The sequence below is a fragment of the Schistocerca gregaria genome, chromosome 1 (assembly GCF_023897955.1).
Source record: "Schistocerca gregaria isolate iqSchGreg1 chromosome 1, iqSchGreg1.2, whole genome shotgun sequence".
NCBI classification, from domain to species: Eukaryota; Metazoa; Arthropoda; class Insecta; order Orthoptera; family Acrididae; genus Schistocerca; species Schistocerca gregaria.
The window spans coordinates 398,105,500-398,128,133 of NC_064920.1; the positions used below are offsets into that span (position 1 = coordinate 398,105,500).

The 22,634-nt window shown below is 41.9% G+C and overlaps 1 protein-coding gene across 1 annotated transcript in view; it reads left to right on the forward strand.

The window, feature by feature from the left end:
- Positions 1 to 22,634, forward strand: part of LOC126349094 (uncharacterized) — a 932,931-nt gene that overhangs the window by 545,064 nt on the left and 365,233 nt on the right. Inside the window, exon 4 of the mRNA XM_050002408.1 lies at positions 11,641 to 11,727. The gene's annotated coding sequence lies outside the window, so the exon portion shown is untranslated. The remainder of the gene's footprint in view (positions 1 to 11,640; positions 11,728 to 22,634) is intronic.

Below are 22,634 nucleotides of genomic sequence, written 5' to 3' on the forward strand. Positions count from 1 at the left end.
CTGACACAATGGGACTTAACATCTGATGTCATCAGTCCCCTAGAACTTAGAACTACTTAAACCTAACTAACCTAAGGACATCACACACATCCATGCCCGAGGCAGGATTCGAACCTGCCACCGTAGCAGTCGTGCGGTTCCAGACTGAAGCGCCTAGAACCGCTCGGCCACTCCCGCCGCCGGGATTAAGTAGTGCGTAAGCTCAGAGACCGATGACCTCAGCAGTTTGGTCCCATAAGATCTTACACAAATTTCCAAATCTCATAGTAATGCTGTAGTGTGGCTGTCATTTATCACATGAACTGTTTGTCTGATCAAAATCTGTTCCCCATCTGAAGAATTCGTGTCGGAGTGACTGAGATGCCAGAGCAGTGCATCAATAAAATCAAGCGACGTAGTTACGCGGCACAGGATCCTTCGTGACGAGTTTTTTTAGCTTCCAAATGTACGTAAATATATACTGGATGTTGTTGCTCGTATTTCTTGTAGCGTGATACGGCGGAAAAAGAGACTTCCAGGGCAAGAGGTGTGCAGGCGCGCATGTAAACAAACAAGTGTGAGCAGCGAGCGCGTTGTTTGCCAGGCAGGAGGAGGTGGCCGTGTGCCACTGCGCTGTGGCGCGCCGTGCCGTGCCATGCCGTGTTGTGTCCTGTTGTGTTGTGTTGTATCAGCACGCGTCCTGTGTGCCCGCAGTCAACAAGTGGAGCTGCTTCCAGCCGCGACCACCACAGGTGTTGTCTGTGTCATCTGCAGATCAGTTCACACGCCGCTGCGCACTGGCCGGAAGCTTTCCCACAAATATCTGCTATGGCGAATTCATTTCTCGATCGCTCCTAAGAACTCTTCCGACAGTGCGATCACACGAGAGGAAATTAGAAAAACATATCTTAAAACATTGGTTTTACAGTTCTCTGTGACGATTCCAGAAGATATTTGTTTACCGTATATTTAAAGTATTCGCCCCATTTTAGCTGATTAAGGCATATTTGTATAGTAATGTTTCCTTCGGTCTGAAGATTTGTTTGAACACCACTGTCCTTTATTAAGCGCGGTCGTATTGTACCTCATATGTTCTTTCCTTCTGCGAAACACACTGAGGTGACGAAAGTCATGGGATACCTCCTAATATCGAGTCGGCGTTCCTTTTTCCCTGCTTAATGCAGCAACTTGACGTGGCATCGACTCAACAAGTTGTTCGAATCAGTAATTTCTCAAAAATGTACAGTCACAATTCTTTATTTTGACGCTATCGGTTTCGGTATGTTTTAGACAATCTTCAGACCTCACACCACTCACATCATGATCGCAGACGACAGGGGTGAGCCGGCCCTGATGGCCGAGCGGTTCTAGGCGCTACTGTCTGGAACAGCGCGACCGATACGGTCGCAGGTTCGAATCCTGCCTCGGACATGGGTGTGTGTCATGTCCTTAGGTTAGTTAGGTTTAAGTCGTTCTAAGTTCTAGGGGACTTACGACCTCAGCAGTTAAGTCCCATAGTGCTCAGATCCGTTTGAACCATTTGATAGGGGTGAACGGAGCAAGCGCTTCGGCTCGAAGAACACTCAATGAGAGTTAGCGTTCGTGGAGTCATAGCGCCTTCTTGACTTGGTCTATAATGATTTCGTAAGGTCCGCGCCACTCTCGAGCCTTAGTATCAGCTCTTACTAACAGAAATCGAGACTCACTTGATGCTAGAAACACGAGCAGTGTTGATTGCCGACGTACTATTGTCAGCATTGTCAAGTATGCTAGTTTGACAATATTCCCCTGAGTTGACAGACTTTCGTGAAGTAGCCACACGCCGTTAGTCTGCACTGCTTTTTGATGTTTTCATTTCGCCTTTGTGCATGTATTACCTCAGATTCACAAAACAGTTTCAGTAGGCCTGTGCAACTGTAATCATTGTATATACCACTTTGGTATGATCAGCTGAGCATCCTCCATGACGCTGCTTCCTACATTAACTTGAAAATGTGGTGTAGGCTGGTGAATTTCATAACACTGGAGAAAAACGCTTCCACTTCGAAAAACACGTCATATATCGGCGATGACTAGTAACATGCACCGTGTTCAAAATGAAACAGGTCCCTCTGAAGTGTTTTCAGTATTTTGTTACTATGCAACTGAGAAATCAACGAGATTATTAACAACTGTTCGAAATTAGTCCTTACATTGTTCAAGTTAAAGAAAGCTCTCTGAGCAGTCGGGCAAAATAGTAATTTCGAAGAGAGTGTAAATTAGTATTAAAAGACAGCGCTACCGGAACATTATTAAAAAACCGAGCTGAATGTTTACCCCTACGGAATGTAGGAAATCGAATGACCTGCCTGCCGCCACAATCTCGAAGTTATTTCTAATCTCTCCTCGGCAGCGACTGACGCATCATTAACGTACTTTCTTCTCTATTTTATTACGTATCGACGTTAATAACTTCTCGCACGATGTACGACATATCCTAGAGTAGTTTACGAAATATTTTAGGAGCATCTCAGTCGGTAAATCAACATGCGACAAGTCGCTCGTGGTTTTCAACCATTTTCTGAGCAGTATTTTCTTTTCCGTTGTTTTCCTGTGTCACAGCTAGTCTAATTGTAGCACACTCTTTCATTTGGTTGTTCGACATCTTAAACTTGTGGAAATGCTTTTCAGCTGAAAGTATTGACAATAATATCGAAGTCCAGTCAGCTGCTTCAGTATACTAAGTGTTTGAAAAGTAGTATTGTCAACAAATAATGGACGTTAGCAGGCCCTTTACGCAGCAGTTTTTGACCCTCACTGCTTCCTCTAGTATAACAGAAATTATTCCATGATGTCAACACAGGTCCAGTCATCCGCGCCCTTGTGTTTTCATCACATTCTTCCTCTCATCGAGTCCGTAGCTCGTGATCTCGCGGTCGCATTCTCGCTTCCCGAACACGGGATCCCGGGTTAGATTCCATGTAGGATCACGGATTTTCACCTGTCTCGAGATGACTTGGCGAGATTGGACTGAGCAAAGGTGGAGAATTTGTATGGGCGCTGATAACCGGGGAGTTGAGCGCCCCACAAACCAAACATCATCATCCTCTCGCCGACTCTTTGGAGAACCTCAACATAGCACATAGCACAATTGAAGATACCACATTCACGCAAAGTTAAACTGAATAACGGATAAAGGGTGAACTTTGACGTTTCCTGTTGTTTAGCACTGTGTGACGACTACGGTCGCAGGTTGGAACCCTGCCTCTGGCATGGGTTTGTGTGATGTCCTTAGGTTAGTTAGGTTTAAGTAGTTCTACGTTCTAGGGGACTGATGACCAAAGAAGTTAAGTTCCATAGTGCTTAGAGCCATTTGAACCATTTGAACCTGTTGTTTACGTGCTGTGTTTGGGGGCAATGTTTGTGCGTTCCTGAGCTACGTTTCTATAGCCTTCCGTGACAGATGGGTGAAAAACGGCAAAAATTGTAAAACAAGCCTTTAAGTTACGGATTTTCCCAAATAAAACTAGCTCTTAAATGGCGGACAAAACGCCAGCATTGTGAAATGGATGTTCGATCTACTGATGACAGTTTTCTGATGCATGGTCTGTGATTTTACATAAGTGGGCTGGCTAAATATGTTCTCAACCAAAGAAACGAGAACTCATGTTCAGACAATACTTTGATCAGGTAACAGCAGCAGAGACGAGCGAATGGCCGATGCTTGATTACCGTACAACAGACATTCCATAAGGATAAACATACAGGTCTTTTTTTTAATAATATTATGGTATGGCTATCTTTTAATATCGTTTTGCATAGTTAGTGGGGTTATTCTTTTGCCAGACTGTCGTATATTGATGATATAATGACTTGTACGTTGTTACGCTTAAGGCTGTCGGGAGCCATCAACGGCATTCTGAGGTAGGAAATCAGAGACACAGCGCAGAGAGCAAGCAAAAGCGGTAGCGTTTATGTTATCGGAAATAAATAGTAACACTAGAGCACTGCAAATTGCAGACGCTCTTGGCAACTGTCCAGGGGAGAAGTTACGCTTCAGAGACGTAACCGTTAATTCCTTCCACCGCCTAGACGTTATTGTAATGCGACACTGTAGAAGCGGGCGACGAAAATGCACGTCGTAGCAGAGACAGTAAGCTTGATACTTGCTCCTGAGAACTGCAACGCGAATGGGTCTACGCCGGTTAAACTGCTGTTATAGTAGCGTTTACCCACAAAAAGACGGAGGACGCGGTCAAGTGACGCGAAACAGTGTTTTTCGCCACAGTGTGAGTTTCAGTGACGTTTAGCTTTCAACTGAACGCAGTTGATGCCAAATTTGGAGTTAGTGTAAAATCCAGAAGCGTCCCTATTTACCGATTAGGAATAGGAACGAACCTTCCACTTGAGGGCTGACGACGGTACGTGCACAGACCGGCAGATACGTGCAGGGGTGCCGCAGGGGTCGGTTCTCGGCCCCTCGCTGTACTCCCTGTACACTGCAGACGTGCCGAAAGTGGCAGGAGTCGAACTGGCGCTGTACGCCGATGATACAGCCCTGTTCACGCGCAGCATGAATGCCCAGGTGCTGAGAAACCGCCTCCAACGCGGGTGCGACGCCTTGGGTTCATGGGCAACGAAGTGGCGGTTGAAATTCAACGCCACAAAGAGCCAGGCTGTCGTCTTCACTCGAAGACTTCTGCCGTCAGGGCTTACGCCGCTCGAAATCCTGGGAGAACCTATCCTATGGAGTGGGACGGCGAAATACCTAGGGGTTACCCTAGACCGCAGGCTCACCTGGAAGCATCACATCCGTGATGTGAAAGGGAGAGCAACTGGACGCCTCCGCGCCCTGTATCCACTGCTAAACCCGCAGTCGACATTGCCACCGCAACACGGCATCACCCTTTACCTAACATTGGTTCGCCCACTGTTAGAGTATGCGGCCGTGGTCTGGGGGAAAGCCGCAGATGCTCACATTGTGACTCTGCAACGGATACAGAACCGCGCCCTGAAGACTGCTATGCATCTTCCGAGGCGCTTTTCGACGCGCCAACTCCACGAGGACACCGGAATCCTGCCTCTTCGAGAAAGGTTCCGCGCCATCGCCAGGAATTTCTACGAGAGGACGGAAAACTCCCGCAACCGGCTCATCCGTGGACTGGGCCAACAACCGCATCACAGGCCAACCACGCGTTGGCCTGACCTGCTGAGGGATTAAGTTTTACTAATCCCTCAACAGAGTGTGTCTTTCTCGTTTTCAGGTAAAACCAGACAGGACCATTCGACTAGACTGTTAATTAATATTTGTCTCCCCTACAGGAAGTGGAGGAACGACATATGTATGTCTATACTGCATCACCTCGAGCCAAGGACAGGCTCGTCATTCCAACGTCAGCGTCAGCGTCAAGGGATTTAAATGTGGTTGGTCAGAGGCGTCCTGGAGGTGTAGAACGGCGTGTCATGTTGGCCGAAGCTCGTTAAGTGCCAGTGAGTTGGTGGGCCGACTATGGAAAGGAAGAAATAGTGCGCCGCCACGATTCTTTAACAACGGATTAGGGCAGGATGAGGAAGGAAGTGATCCGTGGCCTTGAAGCGGTTTAGGGAAATCAGGGAAAACCTAAAGAAGGATGTCCGGTAGCGGAACTGAACCGACGTCTTCTCGAATGCGACTCCAGTGTGCTTGGTTTGCATTCAGACTGAAATTTTCTTTCAGGTCGTTGGGGATCTGACTTCGTGTTACTCGTGGCAGCCACGGTACGCTCAGACATGTCTGATTTTCTCACTTGGAGTGCTGGTCTCAAGTTTGCACTTAACGCGGTGGCAGTGTTCGCTACTTCCGTTAGCCCACACCCCCGTAACATACTGACTTCTGTTGTGCAACCAACTGCCTCTTTTGCGTCTTCTAACGTTTAGAGTTAGCCTTCAGTGTATTAGATAGTCTGATCGCAAATAAATAGTGTTAATCAGACCCCTGAATTCCGTGAGTCCTGTCCTGATGCACGTTATCCTCGCCGCTCGGAAACTGTCGACCATACTCAGAGACCCCGTCTACTCACTATCCTGTGTCAGTACTTGACAGAATTTTTCAGCGGGATTTCTTTAACTTGTGCAGTGTTATGAATAACTTCGGTTCGTTTTTAATGATCTCGATGCTCTCTAAGCTGCATATTGACAAAACGATGAAGACACTTCAGAGAGGCCTGTTTCATTTTGAACACCCTGCATTACTTTAATTGGGACTCAGCGTACTTGGGATTGTCTAGATTAGGATAATAAGTACCCTAATAACTTAGTCGCTGATTTACTCCTGTGGATGTACCGGGTCTTTCTACGAAGCGATATCAGGTCTCATTTCTCAGTTGTCTGGTACGGTATTCCCAATTTTGTTTCTGCACTGTGCCGTAAGAGTGGCAAGTGTCTTATATTTTCATGAAATGCTGACCTTCGCGGACCAACGGTTTTCTGGTACTGATCACAAACAAAAAGTGTAATATTATGTTCAAACGACATTAGTCTGATGCAATGTTCCGTTGAAGAATGCTCATTGACAGTGGCGGCTAAATACTATGGCTAATCAGTGCTTGCCAAGCGACTGGCCAAGGCGGCATTTCGACAGTGATGTGAATACAGTGCACACACCATAAGTCAGCCTCATTTCGCCCCTGCCGGTAATGTTGAGTTTTCTTTGTGTTTTGTTGTCGTCATCTATAAACGCTCTTTTAATTAATATCGTACGAATACAATTTCATTCCTCATTAGCGCTGGGACCGACAAAATTACACATTCTTGCATATTTGCTTTCTAATTCGGAACGGGATCAATCGTTTTCTCCTGACAGTGCATGTCATCTCTTACTGCTGAGAAGTCCGTACTTCACTTATATATTAATAGGCGAAACAGGTAATGTCTTCCCAAATACTAAAGAGTGCAGCTTTTTGGATAGACACCAGCTACTTTTTTGCCATGTGCAGCTGAGATTCAGCGAACTTTGATACCTTAGACACTATCTGGTAATAATGTACAGTTGTGGAGATAGGTAGCAGTAGATTGTGGTGATTTCCCAACTGCGATGAATTTCACCGTTCTGTTGTGTTATGAATATGGTAGGATCCTACTGAAAAATTCTGTAGCAATATTACTACTACTACTACCACCACTAACAACAACAACTACTACTACTACAACAACTACTTCTACTACTACTATTATCACCAATAATAATAATAATAATAATAATAATAAAAGAGTCACAAAAGATCTCCCAATCACTCAGGGAAAATAAACATAAAACTGCATACGAGATGTTGAAGAAGATTTAGAAGTACAAAACATAGAAGTATCCGAAAGATGGGAAGTGTTACATTGGAAGTGCTACAAGGCAGACTCAGTAATAGAACCGTTGTATAATAGTCAGAAGAGGTAAAGAGAAGAGGTGGGAGCCCTGAGTCCTTGGAAGCAAACACAGAGTTCCAATGAGAAGGAACTGAAACTGTCACTTCCACCTTAGTTGCCCAGAACTAGGGTATTCTTACAGTGGACATTCTCTGGCACCACATCCAAAATAAAATTTATGGGAAAAATGTCAGAATCATTCGATATATATATAGGGATCAGACAGGGAGATGGTCTCTCACCGCTTTTATTTAAAATGGCCTTGGAGAAAATTATCAAGCAATGAGGAGAAAAAGTAAAAGGGGTTCACTTCTGAAGAACACGCACAAACAAGACAATCATAAAATGCCTGGCATTCACAGGTGACTTGGCAGTACCCAGAAATAATAGAAAGTAATGTTGAAATGTTTACACGAAATCGTTGCCAAAATAAGTTTACACACATCATGTAAGAAAACACAGTCAATGAAAAAGAAATAGCAACACACAAGTTAAGAGCACAAGATACGGAAAGCTTAACGGAGTGACAAAATTCAAGTATCTAGGGGAATATACACAAACAAGGTATCCAGCATAGAAGGAATAGAATCGTACGTACTGAAATGAAAACCTTACAGTAAAAGAGCATTTCAAGACAAATTCAAGCACTACAGTACATTAGCAACACCAGCAGCACTCTACGCATCAGAAACGACCACAGTCTCAGCATCCGGCACTACACTAACAAAAAAAAAAAAGGAAAGTCGTCATAAACATTTTGGGACTAATTTACAGAGATGCTATATGGACGAAGAGACCATTCAAAGAATTGTACTAAAAGAAGAGCCAGTAGGGAAATGATGAATGCAACAGACAAATTACGAACACAAAATCTGAAGTAAAAGGAAGGAAGAACACAGAGTAAAACATGGACAGAGCAAAGGAAATAAATCATAGTTAAAGAATTAATAAATTTTGGGAAGAGAAAGGAAGAACTAAACAAGGCAAAATAAACTTTTCGTATAACATTCAAGCTGAAAATTTCTTAAAGGCAAAAGCGTGCAATAATAATAGTAACAATAATAATAAATGTCTGTATAAAATGGCAAAAAATAAGACTTTATAATACAGCACTGAAGCCAGAAAGTCTATATACAAGCTGGCCAAAGTGGCCGAACGGTTTTAGGCGCTACAGTCTGGAACCGCGCGACCGCTACGGTCGCAGGTTCGAATCCAGCCTCGTGCTTGGATGTGTGTGATGTCCTTAGGTTAGTTAGGTTTAAGTAGTTCTAAGTTCTAGGGGACTGATGACCTCAGAAGTTAAGTCCCACAGTGCTCAGAGCCATTTGAACCATTTTTTGTGTATATAAAAGGGAATGTATGACACTGAATTATATTTTAAATAAATTATAAGAACTAGAAAAAAGAATGATCAGGATAATATTAGGCCAACGACAAACTGTAGAGGGGAGGAAATTACGTAGAAACCATGAAACTTATCGAAACAGAGAAGGCATCTCGGAAGTAATAATATAAATAAGACAGGTATTTTTTGGACATTTATACAAAATCAAGGACAGTAAATTAACCAGAAAGACCGTGAAATATTTGTGATACAAGAAGTCAACAACGAGTAGTATCCACGAAGTATAAAAGAATAAAAACATGAAAAGGCGGAAGAAACAACTGACACAGATGTATTTGAGGAAGAATTATTAAACAAGGGGTTTTCCAAAGTAGAAGAGTAAAAGTAATTGATCTGAATTGGTGAGCGGGAAGGAAAAATGATAGCGAATAGATAAAAGAATATTGGAAGAAAGGAAAAGAACGACGAGTAAGGAAGTGTTCCTTAATTGGTGAATCACGGAGAAAACAATAATAATAATAACAGAAGGTTGTTGGTACGAGTACTTATAATATTTAATATTGTTTCTGCTCTTGTAGCATCTTTGTACATAATTGTATGATAGGAGTTTTTAGTACATCATCTATTTCAATAGTTAATTTCACTGCCTTAAGTTAATTTCAGTTGTTAATTTTATTTTCTGAATGTTGATGCGTCATTGACAAACGGTTTCAAGAAATGAAACAAAAAATTGTCCGCTGTACGCCTGCAGTGTAGCTTTAAAATGAAAAAGCTTGTCGGTAAATACTGAACAATTATTATTGTATAGTATTTTTCCAAACTTCTGCTTCAATCATTATCGTGTGCATCCATGTGCAAGAATACAAATCATCGAGAGAAAAAATTTAATTATATTATCAGCCTAAAATTTAACTCTGCTTTTACACGCCTCATGACAGTCAGTACGGAGCTGAGAAGATTCCATTATTGTGTGACAGAGTCAGGAGGCTATTGAGAAATAAACCTAGAAATAGACAGCTAAGACATTATTCCATGTCACAACATGCAATCGTTTCTCCGTTGATTTCTAAAATCTGCACTTCCAAAAACATTTACAATAATTCTTTGACAACGTACAATGACAAACCGACCTATGAGTTACGAGAGTAAATATTATGAAGATGTTGAATCAGGGGTTACATGAAAGGAACAGAATGTGGACGAAGTGCTGAATCCGTCCCAAATTAGTGAGAAGAACGCGGATCAAGGCAAACTATGGAAGTAGCTCGTTGGAATGGTGTGTCTACGAAAGTGTCCCAGAGAAAAAAGAATACAGAGGGAGAGAAAGAAAGGCTGGGAGAGGTACAAGGTAAGGCGCATGGAAGCGAAAAATATCTCGTTAACTGCAGTCTTAGTACACAGATTAGCTTTAGAATTCATCAGTGAAACTATTGGAAAGAATAATACAGTTTATCACAGGATACATAACAGAAATTAATGCCAAATCGTGCCATTTACCTTTGACACTGTCTAAACGGCCAGATGTAAACTACTTCACACTAACAAGTTACTACACGGGGATTCTAAGATACTTGTTAAGTACGTTCTGTTTGGTTCCTACATCACATATGACAAATATCAGTGCGTATTCCTTATCAACTTCATATTAAATACTCCGTTGTGATAAAGTAGCGCTCAAAATCAGATGAAACAAAGAGCAACACAGAGAGTTCTGTATATAAGAAAATGGGAACCTACAGAACCACGTATGAGCAGATGGATTCCACTGTAAATTATATCGTAAATGAAACTTGGTATTTTGTGGACTCTCGTTGTGAACACATCATTATGGATTAAATTTATGTCAAAAATATCCTGTTAAGTTCAAGAAGCCGGGAGGAATACTTCATTCTACGATAAATTATCTGTGTATGAAAGGATTTACAAAATGGGGAAAGGATAGTGAATAACGAGTAATAAGTACGATAAAAAACGCAGTAATAATGCATGATAAAACACTGGTGAGACGAACATTCCTTTACAAATTCAAGTGAATTTTTAATTATAAATGCTAAAAGTACTGGAGAGAAAAATTATGGATAAAGGTCTTTAAATTCGATAAGAAGTGTAGGAGTGTGAAGATGAAGAAGGCATGATAAAAAATAACAATATTTAGGCTAAAATAACATTAGTAATAACAAAAAAAATCGCTTGAAATTTTTGAACAATTACACAAAATAAATGACAATAGACTTACGATACACTTCTTCACATATCTGTTGTTTACGAAATTAAGAGCAAGCAGCATCCGAAAAGCTAAAAGAGATTTGGAAATACATGACATAATAGAGAAAAAATCAGAAATAATCAATGTTTTCAGAAAGAAATCCTTGAAATGGAAACGATTCCGAGGCAGAAGCAGTAATAAACAAGAGGGAAGTGGTATGTTGAAGAAGAGGAAGAACATAGATAGACCAGTTGAAATTGGGACATGGTCGTTAACTGGAAAAAAGTAAATGTAAGTCCAAGGAATGATCTGTTGAAATGTATTTTAATTTGGAAGCTCATCTTACGGGCCTTTGAGAACAACGGTAACTTCAGTTTCGTTAGTAATGTCCTTTCACGAATGAGCTTGGCCTGCTGGTGTAGTGTGGTAACGTATAAAGTGTGTGACTGTTTCGTGATGTAAAATAACATATAATGCAATTAAAAAATTTTCTGCCGTGAGTTACATGCTTGCAGCGTGTTACTAGTTGCTCATTTGAATAAGTGGTCAATAACTTCTGCGTAATCCAGCTGATGGGGAGCTTAGTACTTCACACACAGGGTTTCCTCAAATTATTATTCGAAACTGATAATAATATCCGACCTAGAGTGTACCAAAAATAGTTTATTCGACGAAAATATCATATAATCAAACTGTTCATTTTACATAATGTTAAGGAAAACGTATTTCATTTCAGTCTTCTCCGGCGTGACGCCACGATGCCGCATCCATTCCACCAGTGATCTGAAACATGAAGAGTTGTCATCAGGAAAACGAGGCTTCCGTAAGTGAAATTATGGTTTCACACATTTTAAAACACGTAGAATATCCGCTGATAGCTGTAGCAAACTTTGAGAATTTGATGGTAGTCGCAGAAAAAGGAATCAAAATTTGAAGAATAGAGATTGTACAAAGAATACTGCAATAGCTGTTTGATAATTGCATAGCATAGTATAGCTTAAAACTGTTATGCCTTTATTATCTAGAGATTATTGATCATACACTACCTGATCAAAAATATCCGAACAGTCCTATGTAAAGCAGCAGTATTGTATTATCAATGGAATGTGTCGCTCAGCGAACCTCAGTGACTTCAAACGTTCACTAGTCATTGAATGTCGCCTGAGTAGCATCTCCATTATGAGACGCTTCAAGCATTCTAAAGCTGGCGAGGGCGACTGCTGGTGATGAGGCTGTGAAGTAGAAACGAAGGAACAACCACAGCTACATCAAGAGCAAGCAGACGCCATGTACTTACGGACACGGATCGTCGATCATTGTGGTGCGTGGTTATTAAAACTCAGATGAAATCACTCGTGAGTTCCAAAGTGTTACCAGCAGTCCAGCTCGGATAATAACTGTACGCAGGGAATGAAAAAGAATATCGTACAGTGGCCGAGCACCTCCTCATATGCTACATATCTACGCAGTCAGTGTAAGCCGCGTTTGAAGTTATGGAAAGAGCGGCGCCACTGGACAACGGACGACTGAAAACTAGTAATTTGGAGTGATGATTTACGCTATACCTTGTGGCGAACCGATGGACGGTTTTAGGTTTGGCAGATGCATGGAGAACCTTACCTACCATCGTTTTTAGTGCCAACAGTAAGGAACTGAGGAGCTTGTGTTACGGTAAGGGGATCTTTCGTCGTTAATGCGTGGTCCCCTTATGGCGCTTAAGCAAACGCGGAATGATATGAACATATTTTTCAGCATTGTATCCTGCCTACACGAGAGAAATGGTTCAGAGACGATTACTGTTTGTGTTAGCATCACAAAGCACTTTGTCATAAAGCGTAATCTGTGGGGCAATGATTTGTGAACAATTACTTTCCTGAAATGGACTGGCCTGCCGGGAGGCCCGACTTCGACCCAATGGAACACATTTGGGATGAGGCAGAATGTCGGCTTCGCTCCAGACGGTAGCGTCGAATATCACTTTCTCTGGTTTCGGTTCTTGAGAGCAAATGGGCTGCCATTCATCCACAGACATTTAGACGCTTTACTCGTATTAAAAGAGTCCCCACCAGAATTCAATCGGCATAAAGCTGAAGAATGGACTTACTCCATATTAATCCACTAGTACATAGGTATTCGGACTTTTGATCAGATAGCGTATGTATATATGGGACACTAATTAGACTGCTGTACATGTCGAGCAAATGGTGACTTCTTTTGTTACGCGTGTAAAGAGATACAGTTGCACACATCACACATTCATAATTTTGTAAGGAACATTTCGCCCTTGAACCATATTAAAAACAGTTGTAATTCCCAGAAAATACCAAGGAATTGGGAGATTTTCCGAGGCTGTTAGGCAAATGGCGAAACTGGAAATCCCTGTGGACCAATTTCAATTGCCTGGGATTTGTTCGAAAATGATTAAGCTTTACAATGAGTCCGACCTCACTGTGGCTTCCTAGACTACTGGAAGGTAACCACTAGGATGCCTAACATCTGACTTCTTTATGGGGAACATATGATCGCATCATGTGTCTGAAGCTCCTCTGAGGGATGTGAACTCCAGCACATTCTTAGTGGGACACATATACACATCACCGGCTTTCAGAAAATTACCATTCAAACTTTTAAGGTTTACGTCAGCGTGGAGATCGAGATTGAGGTGTTAGACGGATCACACGGAGGTGTTAGACGGATCACACTGTTTGCGTAAAAAATGGGACAGTACACTGAATAGCCGAGATAATCGGAAAGCAACTTATACATAACTTTACTAGTAGCTTTAAAGTAACCCTTCAGGGCATAAAGTTATTATTGTGAAGTATTTAGTGAAATGAAAGAATCTTCTATAACTTCGATTAACAATTGTTGCTTGTCCTCTGATACAAAAAATATGTTGTCGGAAGAAAAAGTTGTCATAAATGAAATTCTGTTGTAATATGCAAACCCACACGACTGGTACTAGAGTATCTAATGTCAGCCACGAACATTCGCCAGCGATTAAAACAAGTGTGAATATGTAAGATACGGTAAACGTGTACGTGATCAGTATAAGAGGGACAGTTGAAACACGAATCGAAGAACAAGAAATAATTATGGAAAGAAAACAAATAAATCAGTTATAAAAGAACACGCTTTGCATTTAGTAAATTAAATGTATTTAATTCAACATCACCGAGTTACTCATAGACGATTGTGAATATAGTACTAAATCAATTTCACGCAGAGACGACGGAGATTAGCAAACACACCAATAAAAATTTTAATAAGGCAGAGAAAGTAGTAGAAACGTAATGATAAATAGTTTCCCTCAGCGGTAATTTCCACAGCTGATAATTGCGAAATAATGCTAGAATTCCTAAAAGCCAGCTACTTAATGTCTTTGTGTCAATGTGCGGTTAGTCAGTAGGGAATCACTGTCATACAGTGGTAGCCATCACGAAGGTATAATTTACATATCAAGACGAAAAGACGTATTTACTCATTATTTATGCACCTATATGAGAGTACGGCATAACAAGTTTGAAACTATGTGAAGACGAGGCACTGAATGCCTACAGTCAAATTCAGCCTGTTACAGAAATAATGGAGTCACCCTTTGATGTGTCGTACAGGAAATTCGATGAATCTAACTCAGGTTAACGAGATAGTAATTGTCCTCTACATGTACGTTTACATTTACATACGGTGTGATAGGGATATAAGTTCAGTAATTCCTCTTCAATGAGTGAGGACAGTGTACAGAACAATGTTACATCACTGTTTACTTCGTTCGCAGAACAATAATTATAGCTATTACGAGTAGTATGTTCTTATGTTGGTTAGTGCCTCCAGGTATGGGCGACCCAAAAAACCATTAACGTTAGTTTTCCTCTGGGCTACAGCTCAGGTACTGAAGTGATGACACGTGAACTCAAAATGGAAGCTCTACACTGACAGGCGTAGTCCATTTCTTGGTGCAGGTGTGTTCGTGCAGAAAATGACACTTTCTGCAGGACAATGCTCAAGCACTGATTTGTTTGACTGATGCGGCTGCTAAGTGCTATACCACCTAATGCACTCCCCTGATTTAAGCCCTCGTGAGTCCAACTCGATTTTTAAACTGAAGGAAACACTTCAAGGCATTCCGTTCAGAACTGCTACAAATTTGTCTGGCAATGTACCGCGCCACTCGAACTGTGAACACAACTGGCACTGCTAAGAGTATCCTACGACTTCCACATCGCTGCCAACGGGTTATACACAATGCTGGTGACTACTTTGAAGGTTTAGTAAAACTTTGAAACACATATCTATTTTGTAGGAGCTGTAAATAAATAGTTGCCACTATTAAAATTCGAACCCTCGTACCTTATGCGTATGTTGTTTCCATATTCTGAAATTTGAATGTCTGTATTAATACCATCGATGCGGAGTATTCTATGCTTGTTTAAATAGCTGCAGCCTCCTCCCAGGAAGTCAGCTTTGCTGTGGCCCTACGTTGGTGTCGGTATTAAACGTGCTTTCAAGTGCTTTGTGTGCATGTCTTTGTATTTGGACTTGATTGTGGTTCCGACATGACGATATTAATACAAGACTCAACCACTCATTGAATCTCAGAAAATAGAGAGAAGAATTATCACAATGTCCGCTCCCGGTAGACGAGTGGTCAGTGCGATAGAATGTCAATCCTAAGGGCCTGGGTTCGATTTCCGGGTGGGTTGGAGATTTTATGCGTTCAGGAACTGAGTGTTGTGTTGACCTCATCACCATCATTTCATCATTATCGATGCACAAGTCGCCGAAGTGACGTCAAATCGAAAGACTTGCACCCGGCGAAGGGTCTACCCCACGGGAGGCCCTAGTCACACGACATTTTATAATTTATTTACTATTACACTTTGATACAAAAGGTAATTGAAAGGAATGTGGAATCAGACAAACAGAAACCACAGTTTCATTCAGACACAATAATTACACTGAACTCACCACGATTCAGTGTAGTACCCTGGACACTACAAGTGGCTGGCAGGACTGTTAATAGGTTGTGTGATCACCTCGGATGGTACGCTGTGCAAAATGCTCCCACGCTGGCTAGCAGGTAGGTACGGGATTCTCGTGGCAGGGCTTTCTTCCACCAGACTGGTTCACAACAGCTGGATAGTCGTTGATGCACGTGGACATGCTGCTATATGTCCCTCCAAAGCATCCCACATGTGCTCTATGAGGTTTAAGGCGGGGGAACGGGTAGGCAAGTCCATTCGCCGAAGAACCTCTCGTTTCAAGAACTCCTCCACTTGCGCTCTTCGATGTGGTCGCGCGCTGCCATCCATAAAAATTAAGACAGGGCCTACAGCACGCCTGAAAAGACGTGCATGGGGAAGGAATACAGTGTTACGATAACGTTCTCTGCTGGCTGTACCACTGCTGCGTGTAACGTGTTCAGAGTTTTGTAGCACACTTGGACCGCCAAAAACGTCATGTTCGACAGGGAGGACTTACGATCATATGGAGAGAGGTGTGAACACGTAATGCAACCAGTAACGTTGTCAAATATGAATGTTTTGCTGAGAGAGATGACGTGGTGTCATGATGTATGGAGACATAATTTGCATGGGCATACTGATCTCCAAATCTTTGAACACTGGTAAACCTTATCGTGACACTGTATCCTAACCCGTGTGCGTCTTTGCATGGGTGCATTCCATCCTGACTTCAGTTCTATTCAAGACAGTGCACGACCGTATCGAGCTGTGGAGCTTGAAGCTAGACGATAGTCTGCGAATGGTTAGGTCCGCCCGTTCCGTAGACTGAAATTCATAAATCCATGGAGCAAGTGCGAGATGCGGTTGGGAGACGCTCATATTCACCAACGACCACGCACCACTTGTCAACTGTGCTGGTGGAGGAAATGAACGCCCTACCGCAGGAGTTCCTTAGCATCCCAGCAGCCATCGAGGAAGCACGTTGCTGAGCATGCGTTGCCGTTCATGGTGATCTCACACTTAGAACCCTTCTCCGCCCTTTATAATGTTCAGGGAATCACCATGAATGATGGTGTCTCATTGCGCATTAATTCACTTATTTTCTGTGCCACAATGCAGCAATTCAACACACGTGTAGTATTGTTAACTGCTTCAAAGTTCTCCATTCTGGATCACTAACGCTGCAGGTTGAAATAGAAACGCGTTTGAGGCCAGTCAGTCGCTGGCTGCCGACAGTTAGTGTCCAGAAATGGTTGTTTTAATGTACTGTGATCCAGGTACGGCTATACGAGGTCTCTGGTCGTAACCGTCAAATGGTACGCATGGCGGCACAGGTTCATTGTGTATCGTGGTCGATATGGAGCATTACGAATACTAGATACTCGGTTAACTACTGCTGCTCTTGGGAAACTGGTGAGATCTACACACTCCTGAAAGTGCAGTTCACCAAGAGAACGCATCTTTCTGCCTGTCATTCTCTACGCACTACATCGATTCTCCATGAAATATCGCCTATCCCGTTGCAGATGACTATTCCCGCGGCAGTATCACTCATTAACTGGGTAGTTTGAGTCCCTTTAACAGGTGTCCTATCATTCTGTCCCTTCTCCTTATCTGTGTTTTCCACATATTCCTTTCGTCTCCTAACCTGCACCTGCCGGAGTGAGCGTGCGGTTCTAGCGCTACAGTCTGGAGCCGAGCGACCGCTACGGTCGTATGTTCGAATCCTGCCTCGGGCATGGATGTGTGTGATGGCCTTAGGTTAGTTAGGTTTAATTAGTTCTAAGTTCTAGGCGACTGATGACCTCAGAAGTTTAGTCGCACAGCGCTCAGAGCCATTCGAACCAATCCGAGCCTGCGCAGAACCTTCTCATGCCTTACCTTATCAGTCCACATAATTTTCAACATTCGTCTATAGCACCGCATCTGAAGTGCTCAGATTCGCTTCTGTTCTCTTCCAGGAATGTCACTTTTGCCATAGCTACTCTGCTTTTGATGTCCTCCTGGCTCCGTCCATAATTGGTTGTTTTACTGCCTAGGTAGCAGAATTCCTTAACTTCATCTACTTCGTGTCCATCAATCCTGATATTAAGTTTTTTTGCTGTTATCATTTCTACTACTTCTCATTAACTTCATCTTTCTTCGATTTACTCTCAATCCATACTCTGTACTCATTGGACTGTTCATTCTGTTCAGCAGATCGTGTAATTCTTCTTCACTTTCACTCAGGATAGCAATGTTATCAACTAATCGTATATTTGGTATAATTTCACCTTGAATTTTAATTCTACTCCTGAATCTTTCTTTTATTTACATCATTGCTTCCTCGATTTACAGATTGAACAGTAGGGCGAAAGGCTACGGTGTTGTCTTACACCCTTTTTGGTACGTACACTTCGTTCTTAATCGTCCATTCTTAGTATTCCCTCTTGGTTGTTGTACATATTGTGTATGATCCATCTCTCCCTATAGCTTACCCCTGCTTTCCTCAGAATTTCGAACACTTTCCATCATTCTACATTGTCGAACGCTTTTTCCAGGTCGACAAATTCTTTGAAGGTCTCTTGATTTTTCTTAAGTCTTGCTTCCATTATTAACCGCAACGTCAGAATAGCCTTTCTCGTGCCTTTACCTTTCCTAAAGTCAAACTGATTGTCATCTACCGCATCCTCAATTTTCTTTTCCATTCTTCTTTTTTTTTTTCTTGTTAGCAACTTGGATACGTGAGCTGTTACGCTGATTGTGTGATGATTGTCGCACTAGTCAGTTCTTGCCGTCTTCGGAATTGTGTGGATGATGCTTTTCCGAAAGTCAGATGGTATGTCGCCAGATTCATACATTCTGCACACCAACGTGAATAGTCATTTTGTTGCCACTTCTCCCAATGATTTTAGAAATTCTGATGGAATGTTGTTTATCCCTTCTGCCTTATTTGATTTTAAGTCCTCGAAAGCTCTTTTAAATTCTGATTATAATACCGGATCCCCCATCTCTTCTAAATCGACTCCTGTTTCTTCTTCTGTCACATCACATAAACCTTCCCTCTCATACAGGCTTTCAGTGTATTCTTTAAGGTTGTTTTGACTTCTCTGTATGCTTAGTCTATCCTTCCGACGATTATTTCTTTTTCGATGTCTTCACAGTTTTCCTGCTGCCATTTTGTGTTAGCTTCCCTACACTTCCAATTTATTTCATTCCTCAATGACTTGTATTTCTTTATTCCTGAGTTCCCCGGAACATTTTTATACTTCCTCCTTTCATCGATCAATTGAAGTATTTCTTCTGTTACCCATAGTTTCTTGGCAGTTACCTTCTTTGTACTTACGGTATGTTTTTCTTTCCAGCTGCTTACCCATAGTTTCTTGGCAGTTACCTTCTTTGTACCTACGGTATGTTTTTCTTTCCAGCTACTATGATGGCCCTTTTAGAATGTCCATCCTCTTCAACTGTACTGCCTACTCAGCTATTTCTGACTGCTGTATCTGTAGCCTCAGTGAACTTCAACCGTATCTCGTCATTCCTTAGTGCTTCCGTATCCCACTTCCTTGAGTACTGATTCTCCTGAATAATTTCTTCATCATACTCCTCATCACTACTGTATTGTGATCTGAGTCTATGTTTGCTCCTGGGCACACCTTACAATCCAGTATCTGATTCCGAAATCTCTGTTTGAACATGATTTAATAAAACTGAAATCTTCCCGTATCACCCGGTCTTTTCCATGCATACCTCCTCGTCTTGTGATTTTTGAGCAGCGTATTCGCTATCATTAGGTAAAGGCCAGTGCTTCAAAAACACTGAGTTCACACTTGAATAGAAATAGCGTAATATTTCCAGAGAAACACACCAATAGCGCTTCCAGTTTGCAATAGTTGTATTTTGGATTGCACCACGAGTTTAGTTCTGTTTAACTTAAACTTTTTATCTCTATTTATCTACTTATCTTACTTGGTTAATCGTTCTGTTACGCAATTTAATAGTTTGAGTATTGGCTGAGGACGTATTTCCACGTCTCCAGCTTATCGTAAATATATGCCTAGGTAACATATTGCTTGTTGATAGGAAAAGAGATTCATTAATGTTCTGTTGCATTGCTGATGACAAACCACTGAGAACTATAACAGCCGTAAAATATTGAGGAGGAAATGTCCGGAGTTCATATCTGAGTGGAATGAGCGCATAAAACTTTCCGTAGGAAAAATCAGAAATGCGGATTAGATTAAGAAGCGAACGGAAATGTATATAGAATACGAAAGAAGTGACTTTCAAACACTCGTTCGACCGATTGTTGAATATGATTTGTCTGTCTCGGACCATTACCAGGTTGGCGGATCATATCAAGGAAGATCCAAAGAAGAGTGGCACGCTTCGTCTCCGGTTTCTTTGGTATGCGCGTGACCCTTAGGAAGATGCTCAGTGAACTCCAATGGCCGTCGTTACAAGAAAGATGTTGCGCACCACGATAATGTTGACGTTAATATCCGAGATAATATGTTCAAAAAGGAGCTGAGTATTATATTGCTTCGTCCCAATACGTCTGAGGGAGTTACCACGCGCCATTCACGAATTAAACAAGGACGGAGGATTACGATAATGATACAAGAGTACCCTCCACCACACACCTTTTCGTGGCTTCCACAATACAGATGTACTCGGAAGATAATGTATGTCTTTATCCTTCCAGTAAAATATTGTTTCCATACAGGTTACTTACATTCACCGATTTCCATTTACTATTCTGTAGAGTGGCATCAGCTAAGGATGTTATTCCATCCTGTTTTCACCAAAGATTAAAACGCCATCAAAAATCATATTTTAATTATCTTGCCTCGTGACGGACGTCACGTGAATTTCCTTGAGGAAGAAGTGAGCTAAGAGTCTGACAGACTGGTGCCCGGTATTCATTACGTACGGAAAAACTTTTGTATAATTAAACGCTAAGAATTATTTGTATGTCTCTAAGGATGAAGACTACTAGTCAGCGTTGTGAATTAACGTCCACGTGGCATTGATGTTACAAGTGACTATCGCTTATGACACAGCGTGAAGGACAACCCTGCTACGTGATGTTACCAACTACATTTATACAGTGAACCGCCGAAGAAACTGGTACAGGCATGCGTAATCAAATACAAAGATGTGTAAACACGTAGAATACGGCGCTGCGGCTGGCAACGCCGATAGAAGAAGTCAAGTGTTTGGCGCTGTTGCTAGGTAAATTACTGCTGCCGCAATGGCAAGTAATCCAGATTTAAGTGAGTTTGAACGTGGTGTTATAGTCGGCGAACGAGCGATGGGACCCAGTATCTTCGAGGTAGCGTTGAAGTGGGAATTTTCCCGCACAACCATTTTACGAGTGCACCGTGAATATCGGGAATCAGGTAAAACATCAAATCTCCAACATTGCTGCAGCCGGGGAAAGATTCTGCAAGAACGGGACCAACGATGACTGAAGAGAATGGTTCAACGTGACAGAAGTGCGACCTTCCCGCAAACTGCTGCAAATTTCAGTGAATGCTGCGGAAATGAAACTGTGAGGACGGGTCATGGGTCGCGCCTGCTGCAAAATGAAAAATTTATTCAGTAGATTACTATCTTCTGTCTATTTACAATAATTTTGGAACTTCATTAAGATGTCATCAACTAGTTTTAATAAAAATGGTATATTTTGTATGGATGAATTTCTTGAACACCTTCATTACAAGTGGCAATAATGGTTTTCATAATGAACCCATTGATGCTCGGACGCTGAAGTAACTGCGAAACAAACAGCCACACTTTCTTTGAGTTGTCAAGGCTGTACGCCAGATTGATTAGGAAAGAGCTGAAGTTTGTGATGTCTGAAGATGGGTGTAATCCCGGAACGCGTAACACGTTCTAATAAAAGAGTCAATTGAACATCTCATGACTTTATCGCGATTGTACACCACTAGTTTGCCAATTATTAACATAAAAATGCTCGCAGGCCTCAGACGGGACTTTATGTAGTGTATACCACAATAAATGATGTCTTTACGCTAATATAAGGAAAAGAAAGGAATTGTTCCGCCCAAAAAAAGCAGTGACTTCCCGTAAAAAGACCAACGCTCCTCGAAAAAAGATACCGTTATGCATCTGGTGGAAAAGTGACAGTGTGGTGTACTGCGATTTGCTTCCCCGATGTGTATCCATCTCTGCTGATATTTACTGTCTACAACTGAGACGTCTGGAAAAATCAGTCGAAGAACACCGACCAGGAGAACCCTTGGAGTGATGCTACTCCACGGTAATGCCCGCCCACATTCTGTTGGACTGACAAAAAACGCTATACAGGAGTTGGGTTGGGAAGTCATTCTGCAACCACCTTCTTCACCTTATCTTGTTCCCTCAGATTTTCACCATCTGCTCTCAAAATCGAATAACTTTCGAAGAACTCCCTTTCCCGAGGAAAAAGGGCTCCGAACATGGCTCAAAGAGTTCTTCGCCTCAAAACAACGTGATTTCTTTACTCACGGAATCGAAACGTAACCCGAGCTTTGGCAGACTTTGTAAATTATGAAGGTGAATATGTGGTTGATGACTAAAGTATCTTCTGTGTTTATCTGTTGTGTTACTTATGGAAAAACGCTACAAAATTATGTACCAGAGTAATTTCAATTAATATTTCTGGCGTTGTTTACTCCTTACACATGCCAGGAACAAACATGAAGAGGTATATCTAGATTAAAATGAAACCGATAGAGTAAGGTTCTAATGTCAGGAATGAGCTTTCACAAATCGTCAATGA